A 21,785-nucleotide genomic window follows, 5' to 3' on the forward strand; every position below is an offset into this window, starting at 1 on the left:
TGTCTCGTTGATCTGTCTAATGTTGACAGTGGGGTGTTAAAGTCTCCCATTATTATTGTGTGGGAATCTAAGTCTCTTTGTAGGTCACTAAGGACTTGCTTTATGAATCTGGGTGCTCCTGTATTGGGTGCATATATATTTAGGATAGTTAGCTCTTCTTGTTGAATTGATCCCTTTACCATTATGTAATGGCCTTCTTTGTCTCTTTTGATCTTTGTTGGTTTAAAGTCTATTTTATCAGAGACTAGGATTGCAACCCCTGCCTTTTTTTGTTTTCCATGGATCTTCCTCCATCCTTTTATTTTGAGACTATGTGTGTCTCTGCACGTGAGATGGGTTTCCTGAATACAGCACACTGATGGATCTTGACTCTTTATCCAATTTGCCAGTCTGTGTCTTTTAATTGGAGCATTTAGTCCATTTACATTTAAAGTTAATATTGTTATGTGTGAATTTGGTCCTGTCATTATGATGTTAGTTGGTTATTTTGCTCGTTAGTTGATGTAGTTTCTTCCTAGCCTCGATGTTCTTTACAATTTGGCATGTTTTTGCAGTGGCTGGTACCGGTTGTTTCTTTCCATGTTTAGTGCTTCCTTCAGGAGCTCTTTTAGGGCAGGCCTGGTGGTGACAAAATCTCTCAGCATTTGCTTGTCTGTAAAGGATTTTATTTCTCCTTCACTTATGAAGCTTAGTTTGGCTGGATATGAAATTCTGGGTTGAAAATTCTTTTCTTTAAGAATTTTGAATGTTGGCCTCAACTCTCTTCTGGTTTGTAGAGTTTCTGCTGAGAAATCACCTGTTAGTCTGATGGGCTTCCCTTTATCGGTAACCCGACCTTTCTCTCTGGCTGCCCTTAACATTTTTTCCTTCATTTCAACTTTGGTGAATTTGACAATTATGTGTCTTGGAGTTTCTCTTCTCGAGGATTATCTTTGTGGCATTCTGTGTTTCCTGAATCTGAATGTTGGCCTGCCTTGCTAGATCGGGGAAGTTCTCCTGGATAATATCCTGCCGAGTGTTTTCCAACTTAGTTCCATTCTCCCTGTCACTTTCAGGTATACCAATCAGACGTAGATTTGGTCTTTTCACATAGTCCCATATTTCTTGGAGGCTTTGTTTGTTTCTTTTTATTCTTTTTTCTCTAAACTTCCCTTCTCGCTTCATTTCATTCATTTCATCTTCCATCACTGATACCCTTTCTTCCAGGTGATCGCGTCGGCGCCTGAGGCTTCTGCATTCTTCATGTAGTTCTCGTGACTTGGTTTTCAGCTCCATCGGGTCCTTTAAGGACTTCTCTGCATTGGTTATTCCAGTTATCCATTCGTCTAATTTTTTTCAAAGTTTTTAACTTCTTTGCAATTGGTTCGTATTTCCTCCTGTAGCTCAGAGTAGTTTGATTCTCTGAAGCCTTCTTCTCTCAACTAGTCAAAGTCATTCTCTGTCCAGCTTTTTCCGTTGCTGGTGAGGAGCTGCATTCCTGTGGAGGAGGAGCGGTGCTCTGATTTTTTGAGTTTCTAGTTTTTCTGCTCTGTTTTTTCCCCATTTTTTTGGTTTTATCTACCTTTGGTCTTTGATGATGGTGACCTACAGATGGGTTTCTGGTGTGGATGTCCTTTCTGTTTGTTAGTTTTCCTTCTAACAGACAGGACCCTCAGCTGCAGGTCTGTTGGAGTTTGCTAGAAGTCCACTCCAGACCCTGTTTGCCTGGGTATCAGCAGCAGTGGCTGCAGAACAACGGATATTGGTGACCCACAAATGCTGCTGCCTGATCGTTCCTCTGGAAGTTTTGTCTCAGAGGAGTAGCCGGCCATGTGAGGTGTCAGTCTGCCCCTACTGGGGGGTGCCTCCCTGTTAGGCTACTTGGGGGTCAGGGACCCACTTGAGGAGGCATTCTGCCTGTTCTCAGATCTGCAGCTGCTTGCTGAGAGAACCACTACTCTCTTCAAAGCTGTCAGACAGGGACATTTAAGTCTGCAGAGGTGACTGCTGTCTTTTTGTTTGTCTGTGCCCTGCCCCCAGAGGTGGAGCCTACAGAGGCAGGCAGGCCTCCTTGAGCTGTGGTGGACTCCACCCAATTAGAGCTTCCAGGCCACTTTGTTTACCTAATCAAGTCTCTGCAATTGCGGGCACCCCTCCCCCAGCCTTGCTGCCACCTTGCAGTTTGATCTCAGACTGCTGTGCTAGCAATGAGCGAGACTCTGTGGGTGTAGGACCCTCTGAGCCAGGTGTAGAATATAATCTCCTGGTGTGCCATTTTTTAAGCCCCTTGGGAAAGCGTAGTATTAGGGTGGGAGTGACCAGATTTTCCAGGTGCCATCTGTCACCCCTTTCTTTGACTAGGAAAGGGAATTCCCTCACCCCTTGTGCTTCCCGGGTGAGGCGATGCCTCGCCCTGCTTCGGCTCGCACATGGTGCGCTGCACCCACTGTCCTGCATCCACTGTCCGGCACACCCCAGTGAGATGAACCTGGTACCTCAGTTGGAAATGTGGAAATCACCTCTCTTTGTGTCGCTCACTCTGGGAGCTGTAGACTGGAGCTGTTCCTATTTGGCCATCTTTGTCCATTGTTAAACATTTCAAAGGTGCTGCAGAGAAGGTTAGGGTGCTTCCAGAAGAATGCTGAAAACTGCCTGCCAAGAAGCCTCACAGGTGGCATTACCTTTGGTGAATTTAGCAAGGTCCCCAGTCTGGCCTTCAGCCCTGTCAACTTCTCAGAGTGGAAAAGCCTCAGCAAAGATAATTCATGGCAATCTACTCACAAGAATCCTGGGTAATTTACAGTGGGAGATATCCAGTTCTAGTTGCTGGAGTGAATGTATCCCCCATCCAGGATGTTCCTCTGCTGAGATTAGGGTACCCAGGAAGATACGCTAATAATCAGAATGTTGATCAGTAAGCATGGGAGAGATTCATCGCTCTGTGGCAATGATGTCCAATCAATCATTTCTACTTCACCTGCAAAGATGCTTTCCCAGTGACTAGAAAGTTCATTTTGCCCGTGTTTAGGTGTTTAGTGTTTCTCTCTGGATCGTGCTGAATAAACAGTGCCCAGTTCCCCATTAATTCTTCCCTTGTGAATACTCCACACTGACCCAGACTGGGATCCATTTACCTTCTGTGGGCATCCTTAGAATTCACTGATCATCTACAGATCAGACAATATTTTAATTGCTTGTTTACTGGTCTGTCTCCCTCTCAAGACTTTAATCCCTCTAGGGCAGGAGAGTAGTGCTGCTGTCTTGTTTATCCCATTGCTGATTCTAGTGCTGCTGTCATGCAAAAGCTCCTCTTTTATTTACTACGTCAACTGTTCTCAAGTTACTTTCCTACACTCATGGAGGTATTAAGGCCTCTGACTCTAGGTCTTCCTCAGCACTCTTAGTTTTGGTTTACCCTGGGGGACTTCAATAGCTCTGTTTCTAAACAATAGAAGGTCTGCACCTTGAATTCCCCTCCCACATCACTGCAACCCATTTCCTTGACCACCATGGATGTAGAGTCGCTCATCCGATTCCCACTGGAAGGCAGGACTGAGTGGAATGAGAAGCTGTCCTGGTGACAGGGCTGAGGTTGAAGGGAGAAGGGTCAAGCTGAATTAGAAGGCCGGGTCACCGAAGGAAGCATCAGACATGACAGCCGGGGGAAGGGGCCCAGTCACCCTGCTGACAGTGGCTGTTACATTGGAGAAACACTTGGAGGACTTGGAACATATGCTTTGACTGGCTCTTTTTCAGTAGATGCTAGAGAAATGAATTTGCTCTAGATGGACTTTAAAAGGGCTTTTCAAAAGTGAGATGCATACTGGGATCCTTGGTCAGATATATGAGCAAGTCTGGAATAGAGCAGGTGCTCAACAATTACTTGTTAAATGGCTTTTTAATTGTTTATTTTCCTTATTACATTTTCCAAAATTTGAAGTTAAATAAGATTTTAAGGATAAAATTGGGCAGGACACTTAGCTGTGGAATATACTTTTTGGAAACACATTTGTCAATAACATTTTGGTAGAATAAAATAAAATTGCAAATCATTAATCAGGTTTCTTCCTTTTCCAAAGGGTCATTTTTTTCATAAATGTGGATAAATATTGGAATTACTTGTCAAGAATTTATATTGATCAAATAGGAAAATATCATTAAAAGATAATTTTCAAAAAGAAGTAAAATCATGACTCATACAGATATAAAACAAACATGTATTAAAGATCTTAGCTAACTCATTGATCAGTGACAGAACTATGAAGATATTATAAGCAATTCAAAAGAAAATCCAAAAACAAACAATCAAACAGACACATTTCTAGATCAAGACTATTGAAATAAATGTGCAAATGGAGACAAAACTATTTTTTCCATGGTAGGAGAACAGTTCAGTTGCATGTCTATGGACAAAAATTATTTTGCAATGCCATTAGCTACCTACAAGTTACATAATTGGAAGAAATCTATATAATCAGAATCAAATAAATGGAAGAATGTACTCTAGACAATAAATAGTTTATATTGAAGCACTATTTTTTCATCGTCTCAAAGACAATGACATTTTGATACTCCAATTAAACAATATTGCAATAATGAATTATAAAAATTCAGAAGGAGTCTCATTGCTGAGTTTCAGGCATCAACATTGTGTTGATGAAGAAGAGATTTGGGGCATTGTGGGGAGATTTTTTTATATCAAATCCTCTATATATGGTCTAAAATCACATATAGGCCAACTACTACCTATTCTATTGACTCAAGTAGTTTATGTTAGTTACTGAGTTAGCAATTATTGGAAACTGGGAGCTTGTAGACCATCAATTACTTTGAATGAAATTTTGAGAGAAGATTATGAGAAAACAGAGTGAATTAGTAGGTAAGAACTTATCTACTTGCTAGCATTTTTCTATAAGAAATTCCTTCCAAAGTAAACATAAGTGGATGTTTAAAAATATATATTTCTTAATATTCAAATGCTTTTACCTCTAAGATGTACTTGTGGAGGATAACATTTTTCAATTACTTTCTTGGGTTCAGTTTCCCTATCAAGAATTAAAACACTAAAAATAATTAAATTTTGTAGGTTGTTTTCCAATGTTGGTTTTTATTGTTTCTCTTTAAAATAAAGTATCTGAAATTTGTATTTAAGGTCATTTTTATTCCGAAGTAAACTCATTTTGATATATTAAAATGAGCTAGAATATCAACTCAGATTAAAATATTTATAATCTGGATCCTGATTGGTCTAGGGTAGTACAACTTTGATTTGATATTTTTACATCACAAGAAATCTGAAAAAATTATAACAGGTGTCTGAGTGATACATCAGACTGGTTACTCTCCTCCTGTAGTGTTGAATGCATTGGCTTGATTTGTGCCTCATGAGTTATAAGCAAAGACACCTGATGACCTGGCAGGATCCCCCCATTCACTGAAAGTCAGTGCTCCATTTCACCAGGCCCTGGGGAACAGGAGATGAGAGAAGCACACTTGAATTAAAGAGCTAAGGAAGGAGGAGTAACTGAAATCATTTATTCCAGCACCAACACTAACCTTCATGGGGATTGTCTGGTTGGGGAATTGCAAATACATGCCTTGTGTACCATCATTCAACATTGATAATTTAACACATACTTTTTCTGCAGACCCAGAAACAGCCTCAGAATCCTAATGTAATGCTCACGGCAGCCACTGCTAATAAATCAGAGTTGACATGCAATTTAGAAATTATTTGCCATCCTTGTTCCACATCTTATTTAAAAAATTTTAAACTCCCATAAACACCATTAAATGGACAATGAGTGACAGGATTAAAGATGATTCTTCCAGAAGTCATACAATGAGAGCCACCAGGCAGAACCCAGGCTACAGATAGCTCTCGTTTGGCCTAGTGGTTTTGTTTGTTTGTTTGTTTTGGGGGAGGGGGGGAGATTACTAGTTGTCAGCATTAAAACATCAGGAAATTTCATACAAATATTTGGATTGCTGTCTTTTCCTTTACGATAAGATTTGGAAACACTGGACTGTTATTTCCACATTTCAATGACTGGCTAGATCTGAGAATTCGCTCTCCCCTAAAGACACACAAGCTCACAATTGCTGTGGATCTCACTCATCTAACTTCTCGCTGACATACGTGACCGGAGTAGCCTCTGTAGGCATCCGAACGCACAGCCCCTCCTTGTTCAACTGTGACTCTAAGTCCCTGTGGCACCTGCACTCTGTCACCAAAATTTGAGGTTTGTGAATAAAGAAAGGGACAGGATTTGCGGGCCCCTTTTGAGGTGCTAAGGTAGCTCAGAGATGAGCAATGAGGGCAATGAGAATTCCTAAGTTAGCTTCTTCCCCTAGGGTTCAAACCCTCAAAGTAGGGCACAGAGTTCTCAGCCAGGAATGAAGAGTCCAGAAGGCCCAGATCCCCTCAGGTGCCAAATGATTTCATTTCAGTGAGTCTGGCGTGGTGTCAGCAGCCTCGCATCTGTCAATGAGATGTCATTGCAAAGCAATTACGAACACAGCCAGGGGTAAGAAAAACAAAAATAGATCCAAAAAAGGTTTTATGGGGGTCTATGCATTTAGAAGAAATTGTTGCTCAGAATACACTGGCCTAAGCTTCAGGGAATGCTGAAGGATGCTTCTAACTCCTTTTGTGTGCTAAGGAGTTCTTAAGACAGCTTAGAGATCTCGGATGCAACAGGGTCAAGAAAGCTTAAGAAAATGCAAAACCTTATATTAGTTGTAGGAGTTCTAAGTGCTGTAGTTTCCGGGTTCTTATCTTTAGCTTCCTTGCAGTTCTTCTAAAACCCCAGGCATGCTCCAGTCTCCAGGCCTATTCTTTCTGTTAGTCTTTGCCTGCAACACTCTTCCTTCCTTTGGGACTTTTTTTTTTTAATAGTATTCACAGCTATATAATACACATTTAACTTCCCGTTTTGTTCAGGACAGGTGTTCCTTTTACTAGTTGGATGAGAGGAGAAAGTTTTGTCTTTGTTGTTCATTGACAGATAGACAGAGTCAGGTACACAGTCAGCACTCAATTGGAGTGAAAACGACTTGAATGCAGTAAATGCATAGCACTATGTCTTGCAGACTATGTAGAGTTGTATCAGATTACCCAGACCCATGGGTTTTGAAAAAAGCCAGAGGCATGGATGACAGAGTGTAATCTCCCCAGTCTCTCACATTTCATTATTTAAAAACTGCAAGAAGTCTTTATTAGGTGAGAAGTGGAAACTCCAACACACCTTCCAGGCAATGGGTTTCTTTGTTATGGAGATAGATACCTTTAAGTTATGCAAATGTAAAGAAAAGACCTCTTGAAATAGAGAAGCAGGTCGAAGGAGCTTAAATGGCTTTGGGGAGGAGAATGTGAAAGGCACAATAGTTCAAGACAGACTTGCCACTTTTCCCTGCTTGAAGGAAAAAGAAGCAGGAGGTCTTTTTTGTGTGTGTGAAAGACAAAATATAACAACCCATTTTAACGTTGGGAACAGGCTCTATATTTTACAGTTATACCAACTATTCTCTATAGTTTTAATGGAGAAGAAAGCCAATGACAAAACAAAAGACATTCTGTTTTCCTGCTTAGATGGTGAGGTAGATGGGTGTTGGAACAATACCCTTGGTAAGGTTAAAGGCTAAACTCTAACTTAGGTCGTGGACACATCTACCTTCAGCAATTGCAGCTCCCAGCATCAAGGCAGAGGATGGCAGTTGTTCTGTACTCTCAGAAAAGTTGCTTGGTTGAAAAAGATTGCCTCTAATTTACTCAAAATCCCTACTTGGAGGGATCTATGAACATGAATTATTTTATATTATGGGTCATTATCATTTAGCGTTCAAACCTGACACAGCAAACAAAGCCTGTTAAAGGGATGAAAAATACTTTTAAAATAATGTGCTCATCTATTTTAATATACTGTGCAGCAATCATCACATGAGGTTAACAAGAAAAAAATCAAGCACGACTATTAAAAAATGACTGTATTTTGTGGTACAAGTCTATGGCATTCTGGAAAGATGGTACAGTAGAGGAAGTAACATCATAGTGTCAGGTTATTCCTTGTTTCTATATGCAGTTAAAAAAATAATAATGTCACCTAAAAAAGGAAAATAGTAGAACCCAAAAAATTAAGTTCCCAAATGAATGAGTACACCAGTTAATACTCCTCGGCCAGTGAACAAGAATTGCAACATCAGAGGGGAAAACAGAGTCAATAACCTGGAGAGGAAACTGTGTCTGAACCTGTTAATTCTACAGATGAACTAAAGATATTTCTGGAAGCTGTGAAGAAAAGTAAGTAAGCAACTGAAAGAAGCCTGATGAGAACAACATGTGTCTCCTTATGCATGAAAACACTAACTGATTAATTACAACACAAGAGAAAATAAGAGACCTAGAAAATAGTTGAGGAAATCTATCTACAAATACTATGGGTAGTTGAGGACATTTTAAAATGAAGAAAGTCTCATTTGAGGGATAATTTAAAATATCAAAGACAATTAAAATGCATTTGGCAATATTTACTGAAATATAATAGTGAAAGAAGAGTAACAAAAACTAACAATGTGGTTCATAGCTGATGTTTTATCATAAGTGAAAAAAGCTTATCACTTAAAAAATAAATTAGGCCAGGCACGGTGACTCACCCCTGTAATCCCAGCACTTTGGGAGGCCAAGGTGGGTGGGTCATGAGGTCAGGAGATTGAGACCATCCTGGCTAACATGGTGAAACACCGTCTCTACTAAAAATACAAAAAATTAGCCAGGCATGGTGGTGGGCACCTGTAGTCCCAGCTACTAGGGAGGCTGAGGCAGGAGAATGGTGTGAACCCAGGAGAGCTTGCAGTGAGCTGAGATCGTGCCACTGCACTCCAGCCTGGGTGACAGAGCAAGATGCTGTCTCAAAAAAATAAAATAAAAATAAATTAAATAAATAAATAAATACATTTCTGCCAATTTTATATGTGACATTATGAATACCCACATTCCGAAATGGTCAAGAGAGGAAAGATATTTTAGAATCTTGATTTCCCAAAGGGAGATGGCATATTCCCCTTTTTGTGTGGGAAGACACCGGAAATCCAAAGTGAGAAAAGAACGAAGGGTTAGGACAGAAGATGTTTTGAAATACCCATGAAGCATTCTTTCCTACCACTGGAAAATTACTGTGTGCAGCGATAAAATTTTGAAGGAAATGGGTTGCGCTTGTGAATGATGTAAAGTCAGGAAAAAAAGATGAAGGATATCTGGTTTCGACACAAGTAAAAATGAACAATTAGAAGTATACATTTCACTGACTACTCTTATGCAAATGAACAGTTCTAAGGTAAAATGAAATTGGAAAAATAAGGTTCATTATTTTAAAAGCATATACGCATGTAGATCAAGGATAATCAGAAGCATATGGCAACATGAAAATATACCTACATACAGGTGTTTAATGCGTGTGTGTGTGTATGTGTGTGTGTAGTTATTTGAGAGTGATACTAATCCTGAAAGCGATATTGTAGAAAAGGAGGACAAAGGATAGGGACAAAAATATCACAGAGCACTAAAATAACTCCAGGATTGTTTGGGCTGTGGCCATGAGGCTGGACTTCTGAACGTGTTACCCTGAGATGCTTTGGGAAGAACTCTTAATATGCCTTAAAATTCATACTCTTGAAATTTGCCCTTATAATGAATTTGATCTTTTCTAAGGGAATATACACTTGTGAAGGGATTTTATAGGTGGTAGCAGATTCACAGACTTTTTAGTCGTAATCCAAATTTTAGCTTTTGGTGAATTTTAAATGTTGTCAAATTTGGGGAGTGGGGCATTGAAAAACATAATGGAGTCTAATAGGTTCATTTATCATATATATGATAAATGTAAAATCATGTAAAAATACGATAAATATATACATATATATTTAATTAATTAATTTTTTTCTTTTTTGAGACAGGCTGGAGTGTAGTGGTGCAATCTTGGCTCACTGCAACCTCTACCTCCCAGGTTCAAGTGAATCTCATGTGTCAGCCTCCTGAGTAGCTGGGATTACAGATACATGCCACCAAGTCCAGCTAATTTTTGTATTTTTAGTAGAGACAGGGTTTCACCATGGTGGCCAGGCTGGTCTCAAACTCCGGTCTTCAAGGAATCTACCCTCCTCAGTCTCCCAAAGTGCTGTGATTACAGGCCTGAGCCACCGTGCCTAGCCTCATTTATCATATTAAATCTCATAAGAGAGCCCAATAAATGCAAGGGGTAAGACTCATTCTTACGCACTTCTCTGACTGCATCTGCTGGAAGTTTCCAGCTCTTGGCTCATCTAAGATTTGTGAATTTAATCCTTGCAAAAAGTCTTCCAAAAATTAGCTACTTGTTTCTTTGTTTGTTTTGTTTTTTTTGAGATGGAGTCTCACTCTGTCACCCAGGCTAGAGTGCAGTGGCTCGACCTCCGCTGACCGCACCCTCCACTTCCTGGGTTCAAGTGATTCTCCTGCCTCAGCTCTCTGAGTAGCTGAGATTACAGGCTTGTGCCATGATGCCGGCTAATTTTTTTTTGTATTTTTAGTAGAGATGGGGTTTGTTGGCCAGGCTGGTCTCGAACTCCTGACCTCAGGTGATTTGCCTGCCTCGGCCTCCCAAGGTGCTGGGATTACAGGCATGAGCCACCATGTCCGGCCAAGCTACTTGTTTTGACTAACTCTTTGTTTTTGTTTGTTTGTTTTTTGTTTTGAGATGGGATTACAAGCGTGAGCCACCGCGCCTAGCCTTGACTAACTCTTTATTGCAAAAAAAAAAATTTATAATCTTTTGTGAACTTATTTCTATATCAGTTACACAGGATACAGCAAAAATAGTATTTTTAAAAAATAAGAGGAAATAACAGGCCATATTATAATAGGAAAAATAGAAACTATGTTTTTTAACTGATGAAAGATATTGTTACTAGAAAACAAAATGGTGCCCACACACATTGTAAAGTACACAAAACAAGGATTAGCAATGATCCTGAAAATGTGTCTGCTATTCTTTTATGTACTTTTGATTCTGTTCTGTATCTTTCCTTGAACTTGGACTGAGGGTGCTTGGTAGGTAGAAGAGATACTCATGGAGTGAAAGTAAGAACAAATAAGACTTAGTGTAAATATTATGGGACGGAAGAAGTTGGAGAGAAAAAGGAGGTTGCCAAAGAATTGCAAAGTATGCTTACCCCGCTGGGGAACAGATTTATAGCTGCAGATTACAGTTTTGAATTTAAAAGAGCTAAGTGAACCTTAGTGAAAATATAGAAATATTGGTCCAAGGAGATTTTAAAGAAAATCCTGAGTCATAAAAGCCAGAAGGGATTCCATAAAGGAAGACATGTGGCAACAAGTCAAAAGATGAAATTTGTCTATACCATTAATGCCTACGCTCAATAAAGTCACCTGGGAATTTATTGGAATATGCAAATTATTCTGGAATTTGAAAACTAAAGAAGTTTAATTTGTATAATTGATAGAAAAAAAAGCAAATGTGAACTGGGGCTGGCACATGGAATTGCAGAGCTGTGGGTCTTTGTTTTTGCCTCAGAAATAGCTTCAAAATCATTTTTATAACTTGCATTGGTGGGTTTGGGCAGAGTAATCTCATGCATTTCTGACAGAACAGGATCTTGTGCAGAGCATGCAGAGGCCTCAGGTCCTTGCCATTAGCTAAGACACGTGATTCTGGCCTTTATCAATTTTAGTGTCCAACCTTTAAAATGAGGAGCTAGGACTAGGAGATTTCTTTTCTTTTCTTATATATTTATTTATTTTTGAGATGGAGTTTTGCTCTTGTTGCCCAGGCTGGAGTGCAATGGTGCGATCTCGGTTCACTGCAACCTCTGCCTCCTGGGTTCAAGAGATTTTCCTGCCTCTTGAGTAGCTGGGATTACAGGCATGCACCACCACGCCCAGCTAATTTTGTATTTTTAGTAGAGATGGGGTTTCACTGTGTTGGCCAGGATGGTCTCGAACTCCTGACCTCAGGTGATTAGCCTGCCTCGGCCTCCCAAAGTGCTGGGATTACAGGCATTAGCCACTGTGCCCGGCCTAGGACTAGATGGTTTCTAAGGTTCTTCTTGGGTGTGACTCTATGTGCCTTGTTTTTAGTTTACTTAAGTAGACTTACATTGAAGTGTCTGTTTAAGTTTAGCTAAGAAGAACTAAAGTGGACATGCCGGATTCTGTTAATGAAACCAATAAAAAGTTTCCAAAAAAAAAAAAAAGGCTTCTTATATTGCCTTCTGGAATCAAGAATGGTTCAAGTATTTTCTTCTTTTAAATGAAGGTCTAGGGTTGATATTATAATTACAGAGATAAATTATGAGGACTCTGCATGGCACAGTACTTCACATAACCATCTAGATTGTTCAGTTGCAAACTGTTTCACCTCCAGCTGGTTAAACCTCTCTAAGCCATCATCCCTATGCACATTTAGTCTTTTCTGGTGGGGCTCCAAGGTTCCATCTCTTGTTATTTTAAAATCAAAACTGTACACTTTGCAGTCACCTGATTAAATCCTTCACACAGAAGAATTCTAAATTCTAGAACCAAAACACTTTAAGTTGTTCTCATCACTTAGATCTTTTAAGCTGGGTCAAGATTCATAAGGATATTTTAGCTTTGTGTCATTTAGCCTTGACTCTTGAAGCTCCAATAAACTGCTCTATTCTTGTTGGCTTACTATAGCTCCTAAATGTGTGCTGATTGATTATTACTTATCTTAACGCTACTCCCACTGACACTCCTCCCACCTACACACAAACGAAGTCTGTTACCTCTTTGTCCTCTCCCAGCAACTTCAAAATCCCTCTGTTCTGGGCCAGGCGTGGTGGCTCATGCCTGTAATTCCAGCACTTTGGGAGGCTAAGGTGGGCGGATCACCTGAGGTCAGCAGGTCGAGACCAGCCTGGCCAACATGGTGAAACCCTGTCTATACTAAAAATACAAAAAATTAGCTGGGCATGGTGACGGGCACCTGTAATCCCAGCTACTTGGGAGGCTGAGACAGGAGAATCTCTTGATCCCGGGAGGCAGAGGTTGCAGTGAGCCGAGATTGTGCCACTGCACTCCAGCCTCGGCAACAAGAATGAAATTTCACCTCAAAAAAAAAAAAAAATTAGTCGGGTATGGTGGCAGGTGCCTGTAATCTCAGCTACTTGGGAGGCTGAGGCAGGAGAATTGCTTGAGCCCAGCAGGCAGAGATTTCAGTGAGTTGAGATTGCACCACTGTACTCCAGCCTGGGTGACAGAGTGAGACTCTATCAAAAAAAAAAAAATAATTCCTCCTGTTCTGGTATTATTATCTACATCCATTCCCAATGATCTGATGTGAGCAAACGAAAGTGGGAAGAAGGCAGCTCAAATTCAGATAGATGGAACTTAGGATTATTTATTTTTAAGTTTTCTTTGAGACAGGTTCTCACTCTGTTGCCCAGTACAGTGGCATGATCACAGCTCGCTGCAGCCTTGACATCATGGGCCCTAAAGATCCTCCCACCTCAGCCTCCCAAGTGGCTGGGACTACAGGTGCGCAACACCATGTTTGGCTAATTTTTAATTTTTTTTTTGGAGATGAGGTCTCAGTTGTATAGGCTGGTCTCAAACTCCTGGGCTCAAGCAATCCTTCCTCCTTGGCCTCTCAAAGTGCTGGAACTACAGGTGTGAGCCACCACATCCGGCCAGAAGTTTAAAAATCATTTAAATTTAATTTAGATCATTAACAAAAGTCAAGCTAGAAATTTGACTCTGATCTTAATGGTGGCCAAAATCACACGTTTGTCAGGGTTACGGAAGGGAAAATGTATTACCCCTTTAGGAGAGAAATTCCTCTGGCTTTATGTTCTAAGTGAAATTTCTTGAGCATGACATCACACTGAAAAAAATATCTCCCCAAATAAAATACATTTTTTGAGTTTATTATTCCTTCAGTATAAGTTAAGGGCATGGATCTTAAGGGAGACTGAAAGAATTTCTGGAAAGCAAGACAAATAGAAGCATATGAAGCTTGGTGTGATCTGGCCTAATCCACAGAAAAAATAGAAAGGCTATTCTTCAGTCTGTACTATTTCTCTCAAATAGGATTTTTATACAAGTTGGTTTGAGTTACTCAGGTCTATATTTCTGATTCTCAAATATTACTTATAAAGAGGATACACACTTCTTAACATTCTTCCTTTTATATCCCATGCACTTTCTACTCCTCTGTAGGGGCTGCCAGATCTCTCTCTGTCTCTCAAAGTCTTCCTGAAAAGCTTGTCCCACAGCCTTAGTCTATATATATATACCTTTTCTCCTTCTACCACTTTCTCTTTTCTGATTCTGCACCATCAAATTCCAAATAATCAACTGGCAAAGCAGAATCCTTCTCGGAAGGTGGGGAACGGGGAGAAGATGAGACAGACAAAATCTTCTTTGACAAGGAGGTTAGTGGTGAAGAGCTATCCGCCGTTATTAATTTTTACTCAATCACATGTGCATTACCTTTGTTAAACTTAATAATAATTCTGTGTGGTAGTTATTGCTTTCCTATTTAAAACCAAGAACCTAAGGTTCAGAGAGTTCGTGGAGTTTGCCAAGGATCTCATAAATAGCAAATGGTTTACTGGGAATTGCTAACCCTTGTTCTTAGGTCTTGTAAGATCATGGAGGGCAAGTTTTCTGTGCGACTGGTTAAAGAACAATCCACGTCCTCTAAAGAATGGGGAAGCCCATGGTAGTGTTGACATCATTTTATCAAATGGAAGGTCCTAACTTAGGCTCTCACCAGCTTCAGTGGCTTCCTCACTTACACATGGGCTTGGGAGTCTTTGCATACCTGTCATCCCTAAGCTAATGTAACATACGGTGGGGCAGGGTACAGTGATTACACATGTAACCAATGGAGAAGTTATGACTCACAATCTTATACTTTCTTTTCATGTATGTTTGCATAGTTACGTGTTTGGGAGTCCCCAAGAACACCCTCAGTTTTAATGACTTGCTAGAAGGGCACACAGAACTGGCAAAAGCTGTTATACTCACAGTTACGTTTTATTACAGCAAAAGGGTACAAGTTAAAGTCACCAGGAAAGAACAAGTACAAGTTTCCAGCTGTCCCTTCCCTGTGAAGTCATATGAGCAGTACTGAATTTTTCCAGCAATGCTGTGTGACAGCACAGAGTATTGCCAAATGGGAAGTTCACCCAAACTTTGGTTCCAGGGTTTTTTTTTGTTTTTTTTTTTTTTTTTTTGAGACAGAGTCTCGTTCTGTTGCCCAGGCTGGAGTGCAGTGGTGCTATCTTGGCTCACTGCAAGCTCCGCCTCCCGGGTTCAAGAGATTCTCCTGCCTCAGCCTCCTGAGTAGCTGGGACTACAGGCACGCGCCACCATGCTTGGCTAATTTTTTGTATTTTTATTTTTAGTAGAGATGAGGGTTCACTGTATTAGACAGGGTGGTCTCTATTTCCTGACCTTGTCATCTGCCCGCCTCAGCATCCCAAAGTGCTGGTATTACAGGCATGAACCACCACACCCAGTCAGTTCCAGGGTTTTAATTGGGACATGTAGGCATGAAGTTCATGGTGTGACTGACCTTTGTTACTCAGTTTCCAGTTCCTCCTGAGGTCAAACTGACACATCATGGCTCAAGACCCCCACCATACATCATACCGATTAGTCTAATTTCATTCTGCCAATCAAAAACTAACACCAAAATGTTAGGTAATTTGTGAAAAGTACCAACAAGTTAAGAATCTATGTGTGTGGCTGGGAGTGGTGGCTCATGCCTGCAATCCAAGCACTTTCAGAGGCCAGAGGATCGTTTAAGGCCAGGAGTTCAAGACCAGCCTAGGCAATATAGTGAGACCTTGTCTCTACAATTTTTTTTTTTTTTTAAATTAGCTAGGCATGGTGGTACGTGCTTATAGTCCTAGCTACTCAGAGACTGGGGTGGGAGGATCACTTGAGCCCAGGAGCTGAATGCTGCAGTGAGGTATGATCGCTGATTCCAGCCTAGGCAACAGAGAGAGACCCTGTCACAAACAAACAAACAAACAAACAAACAGACAAACTGTGTGTCTGTTCAAAGGGTATTTTACAACTGTGTGTTTAAAAATGGATCGCATTATTTAGTTAACAACAATAACAACAACAGCAAACTATCCCTCTATAGATACATCTCTTAAGAAACAGTCTGACTGATGAAACAAGGCTGCTGAAAGCAAAACGGAGCAAATTTTTGCAACTGTGGAAAAGAGTGGGATTACATAGCAATTTTGCTGGCCCAAGTTAGAAGAAGACGAGCAAGCCGACTTCATTTATTCATTGGCTCATATCACTATTTTCACTGGAGGGAAAAAAGGAACAGAGGAGGCTTGTGGATAGCAAACCACGTGTTTAGGAATTGACATAAATTTTCAGTGGAAAAGGCAAAACACATGCAGAAAAAAGTCATAGTTCTGTATTGAATGTAAACAGCTGTGTTTTGGGAATTTATCTAATGTTAAATTTAACATTTAAATCAATTAGTTATTGCTATGTAGCAATCTATTCTAAAACTCAGTGGCTTTACAGAAATAATTTATTATGGCTGGTATATCTGCAGGTCATCCGGAGATTAGGATTGGCTGGAATGGCTCTGGTTCAAATGTGTCTCATGCTTCTTAGACCAGCAGAATAGCATTAGGGCATAATTTTCTCATAGCAATGGAAGGTGGGTGAGAGAGCAAGTGCAAAAACTCAAGGTTTTTTAAGACCTAGTCCACAGACTGGCATTCACCACTTCCAGCCCAGCATCACTGGGTACAACAAGTCACATGGTGTGTTAGTGTCCTATGGCTGTCCTAAACAAGGTCTACAGACTGGGTGGCTTCAACAACAGAAATTTATTATCTCACAGCTCTGGAGACTAAGTGTCCAAGACCAAGAGATTGACAGGGTTGGTTCCTTCTGAAGGCTGTGAGGGAAGGATCTGTTCCAGGTCCCTCTCTTGCCTTGGAGATGGCTGTGTTCATGTTCACATTAGTGTTTTCCCTGTATGCACGTCTGTTTCCAAATTTCTCCTTTTTACAAGGACCCCAGTCAGATTGGATTGGGCCTATCTTGATAACCTCATTTTAGCCGATTACCTCTGTAAAGACCCTATGTCCACATAAAGTCATATTCTGAGGTACTGGGAGTTAGGACTTCAACATATGAATTCTGGGGGAAAACAATTTGACCCACAATAAAGGGTCAAGCCCAAAATAAAGGACTTACAAACTGAACTCATAATGATGACATGGCAAAGGATGTGAATGCATAAAGGGATGAGGAATTGGGGTCTTAATAGTTTAGACTTTAATCAAGTGCATGGTATTGGAAAACTATGGGCCGTGGGTCAAACCTAGCCTGTTGCCTCTTTCTATAAAAACAATTTGATTGGACCACAGAATGGTCATTTAAAACAATGTATTGTCAGTCTGCTTTTGTGGTACAATGGTAGAGTTGCATAGTGGCAACCAGAGACTGTATGGCTTGCAAAATCTAAAGTAATTTTTATGTGGCCCTTTCCAGAAACAGGCTGCTGACCTCTGGTCTCACCAGATCAGTAAGGCTTAGAGAATAATGACTTCTCCTGAATTAGAGTAACAGTCCTAACGGAGCAATGAGGAAACATTGTTTTGGGAGCAAGGGTTTTGTCTTGTGGCATCTATTTTGCCAGTCGTTAGCTCTGTAACCTTGAGCAAGACCCTTAGTTTCCCTATCTCTGTTTCTTATCTGGAAAATCAAGGAACTGGTCATGTTGCCTGCCTGGCTGCTTCTCCTGAAGTATAACCAGACATTAAACCTTGTGCTACTAAAATAACTGTATTGTACAATTCAATGAAGAAGGTAGCATAATTGTAGAAAAATGTTATTCCCCTCCATGGGCCTGTATCTATTCTTTTAAAGAAATAAAAGTTGTGTATGTTTTGTGAATTGGCAATTTTCCTTACCGTGGAATTGGATATTTAAGGTTCTTCTTTTTCTTAATATTAAGATTCTATGAAATCAAACACGAAAGGAAGGTGAATATGTAAGATGTAGCATCCTCAGACAGAAATATGCTTCATTCTGATGGAATTTTATTAGACCATTTTTGCTTCTCTGAGCATCAGAATCTTAAGATGTTGTCAGAGAGGCCCCATTTGGTCCTGCTGTCCATACATAATAATCAGAATAATTTAATGCAGAATTTTAGGAAGAATCAGAAGAATGTGTTAAGTAAGATTGCAGCTCCACTGTGAGTGGCAGATTGAAAAACATAACTCCAGTATTTTATAGTGCCTCCTACCAAGAGATGGAGTCTCTTTTCCTACCTCCTGAATCTTGCTTTGAATAGATTACATAATTGAACTAATGTTGTGTAAGTTCAGGAATCTAGGCCTCAAAGGCCTTTGCTTTTTTGGAATGTCCCCCAACACCACTGTCATGTAAGGAAGCTGATCTAGTACACTGGAGGATGAGAAGCCAGAGGAGAATCGAGATTGCTCAGGTTAAAGCCAGTGCCAACTACCAGTCGTGAAGAATGAGACTGAGGAAAAAGTTCCGGTTCAATCTAAATCTCCTTTTGTGTGCCCCACACTTCTCTAGTCCCATACTAGCTGCCCCAAAACCTCTGCTTCAGAGTTTATTTTATGTAAATTATAGAAAAGTTTTTACTATTTCCTTTTGCTTAAGTTTAAATTACAGCCTTTAGCTATAGATTTTTTTTGATCAATTGATTTCTATGGGAATCTTTTCTTTCTTCCAAGTATGCTATGCAAAATGCTGACTACCTACTTTGGATAAGATGTGACTTGCTGCAATTTTCTGCATCTCTAACAAACATTAACATGTGATTCTATGCTTCCTCTGCAAGATCAGCACACTCTTCAGTGTGGAAGGGCATTTATATCCTTGGAGCAAAGAATAATTTCCTGCGTGTTGTTCGAGCTGGAAACACATCTCATCTTGTGTTAAGAATGTCACATAGATTTCATCTTGTCTGCAAACTTTGATTTGTGGTGACTGCCTGGAGTAATAGTAAGAAGTATTGGGAGGTCACATCCAGGATCAGGTATAATTGATTGGCAACGTCTTTCCTGGAGAGGAAAGTGGCCCTTATGTATATTCCATGTTTTCTGCTGTTGACTACGGTACTTTCGATGAAATGCAGTTAAACAGCTCTTGTCCTCTACTAGTAGCAGCACTAGGAAATTTCTATTTAATCACTTCATATCCTAGTAAGTATAATTTATAAAGTTATATTAGCTAGGCTAAATAAAGTTAAATTAAATTCTCTAAAAACCAATATCTTTAGAGATGGTAATCTCATCAAAAGTGCAGAAGTTATTATTTGGTCATTTTTATTTACACTAACCATTTATTTTTTAAATTTTATTTACTTTTTTTTTTTGAGATGGAGTCTTGCTCTGTTGCCCAGGCTAGAGTGCAGTGGTATGAGCTCAGCTCACTGCAACCTCTGTCTCCTGGGTTGAAGCGATTCTTCTGCCTCAGCCTCCCAAATAACTGAAATTGCAGGTGCAAGGCACCACGTCCAGCTAATTTTTGTATTTTTAGTAGAAACAGGGTTTCACCATGTTGGCCAGGCTGGTCTTGAACTCCTGACCTCAGATGATCCACCCGCCTCAGCCTCCCAAAGTGCTGGGATTACAGCTGTGAGCCAACGTGTCTGGCTACACTAACTCTTTAATAACCACATACAATAGCTAGTTAGTTGTTTAATCCATGGCAATATTTTATAAACAAATAATATTTTTAAACTATAAAATAAAGCTATAGTGATAAAATTGCAAAAAGTTGCAAAAATTGAGAGGTGATGTATTGCCAGGGTTGGCAAACTATGACCAGTGGCCCAAATCCAACTTGTTGCCTGTTTTGGTAAATAAAGTTTTATTGGAGCACAGCTAGACCTATTTGGTTCATATTGTCTATGGCTGCTTTTGTGCTACAATGGTAGGATTGAATTCATGTGAGGGACCAGCAGAGTTGAGTAGCTGCGACAGGCACCCTATAACCTTCTACACCTAAGGTATTTACGGTCAGACCCATTACAGAAAAAGTTTAACCTGATGGATTCAAATAATTAAGGACCTAACATTTATTGATCATTCTCCATATTCCAGGAGCTGTGATGGACATAACCCTTTGAAGTGCTCTTTTCTATGTAAAAAAAAAAAAAAAAAAAAAAAAAAAAAAATGCTTTATCCGAAGCAGTAGTTTTGAATTCTATCTGCACATTAAAATCAACTGAGTAGAGTTTTTAAAGAACTAATACTAAGACATGACCCACCTGGGAACTGGGTATTGTATGTTTTTGAAAGGTGCTCTGCTGAATCTAATGTGCAACAGAATTTTGAAGCATTGATCAGAGCTACTATTTTTTGAACTATTTACCCTTCTAGAGGTTAGATGATCTCACTACCCAGTTTGACTCATGGTGACTCAAATGTCACATAAAAAGTAAATCTGAAATAGTTTAACAAAATAAAAAAATAAAAATTTCAAGGAGTGTTCCCTGTTAATCCAGATTGCGTGAGCCCAGCCAATAGAATTCTTGCTGATATAAGTCCAAGTTTCTTATTTATAAAGTAAAATCATTTCCTCCACAGATCTTCAGATTAAAAAAGAAAACAAAAACTAATTGTCAGGCTAACAAAAAAATCACTTGAGTCTTTTTTTTTTTTACTTTACTTCCTTACATTCTTGAGTTATCTACTTCAGAAAATAAAACTCCATAAAACTATATCCTGTTTTACTGTTAGAAAATTTATTCACATTGCAATACTTAGAAAATGTTTGGGAAATTGGGTAATATACAAGAAAATTAAAGTTGAGTTAGCTAAAGACAAATCATTTTTTCTAGTTCAACATGTGGCAAATGATAATAAATATCCCAGAAATAGTGGACCAGGAAGCTCTCTCACAGCTTTGGTTTAAATATGACAATAATGCATACTCTCATTGTCTTGTTTAGTGCACCAGTGACTTGCCATGGGTTTAAACAATAATTTTAATTAGTCATGTACCAAAAATTTCCATAGATATCTGAAAGTAACATTTGCATGGATTATTGGAATTACACATAGAGGGAGGTTATTTATAGCTTTAGAAACACACTTTAGGATACTTAATTTCAGAGTCATGTCTTGAGATCTTCCTAGGAAGTTAGTGCACCCCTGGTAAAAATTATACATTTATGATTTAATATTTTACCATCCCAACAGCTATTTTGAGCATATACAGAGCCAAAAATTTCTGTCCATTTTGCCAAAATCATACTTTTATCAGTCTGTAAAATGTGTTTTGGCTCCACCCACCTATCCTAGTGCCAATTTTTCTCCTTTGTTACTATCTTCATCTAAGCCTGAAATTTCCTCTATCATCAAACTAAGAAAACTTGAAAATCTCCATGTTAGAGATATTCTTGCAGATCCTTAAAAGCACAAAAGAAAACAAAAATGCAATTTAGAGAGAATATAAGGATGAAAAGAGTCCATTCTATTTTATTTACTTCTTTCTCTCTTTCTCCCCTTCCTCCCTCCCTCCCTCCCTTAATGCCTTCCTTCCTTCCTATCTCCCTCCCTCCCTTCTTTCTTCTCTTTCTTTCTTTCTTTCTTTCTTTCTTTCTTTCTTTCTTTCTTTCTTTCTTTCTTTCTTTCTCTTTCTCTCTCTTTCTTTCTTTCCTCTTTTTTCTTTCCCCTTCCCTCCTTCCCTCCCTTCCCTCCCTCCCTTCCTCCTTCCTTCCTTCCTTCCTTCCTTCCTTCCTTCCTTCCTTCCTTCC

The sequence above is a fragment of the Hylobates moloch genome, unplaced genomic scaffold (assembly GCF_009828535.3).
Source record: "Hylobates moloch isolate HMO894 unplaced genomic scaffold, HMol_V3 SCAFFOLD_4, whole genome shotgun sequence".
NCBI lineage: Eukaryota > Metazoa > Chordata > Mammalia > Primates > Hylobatidae > Hylobates > Hylobates moloch.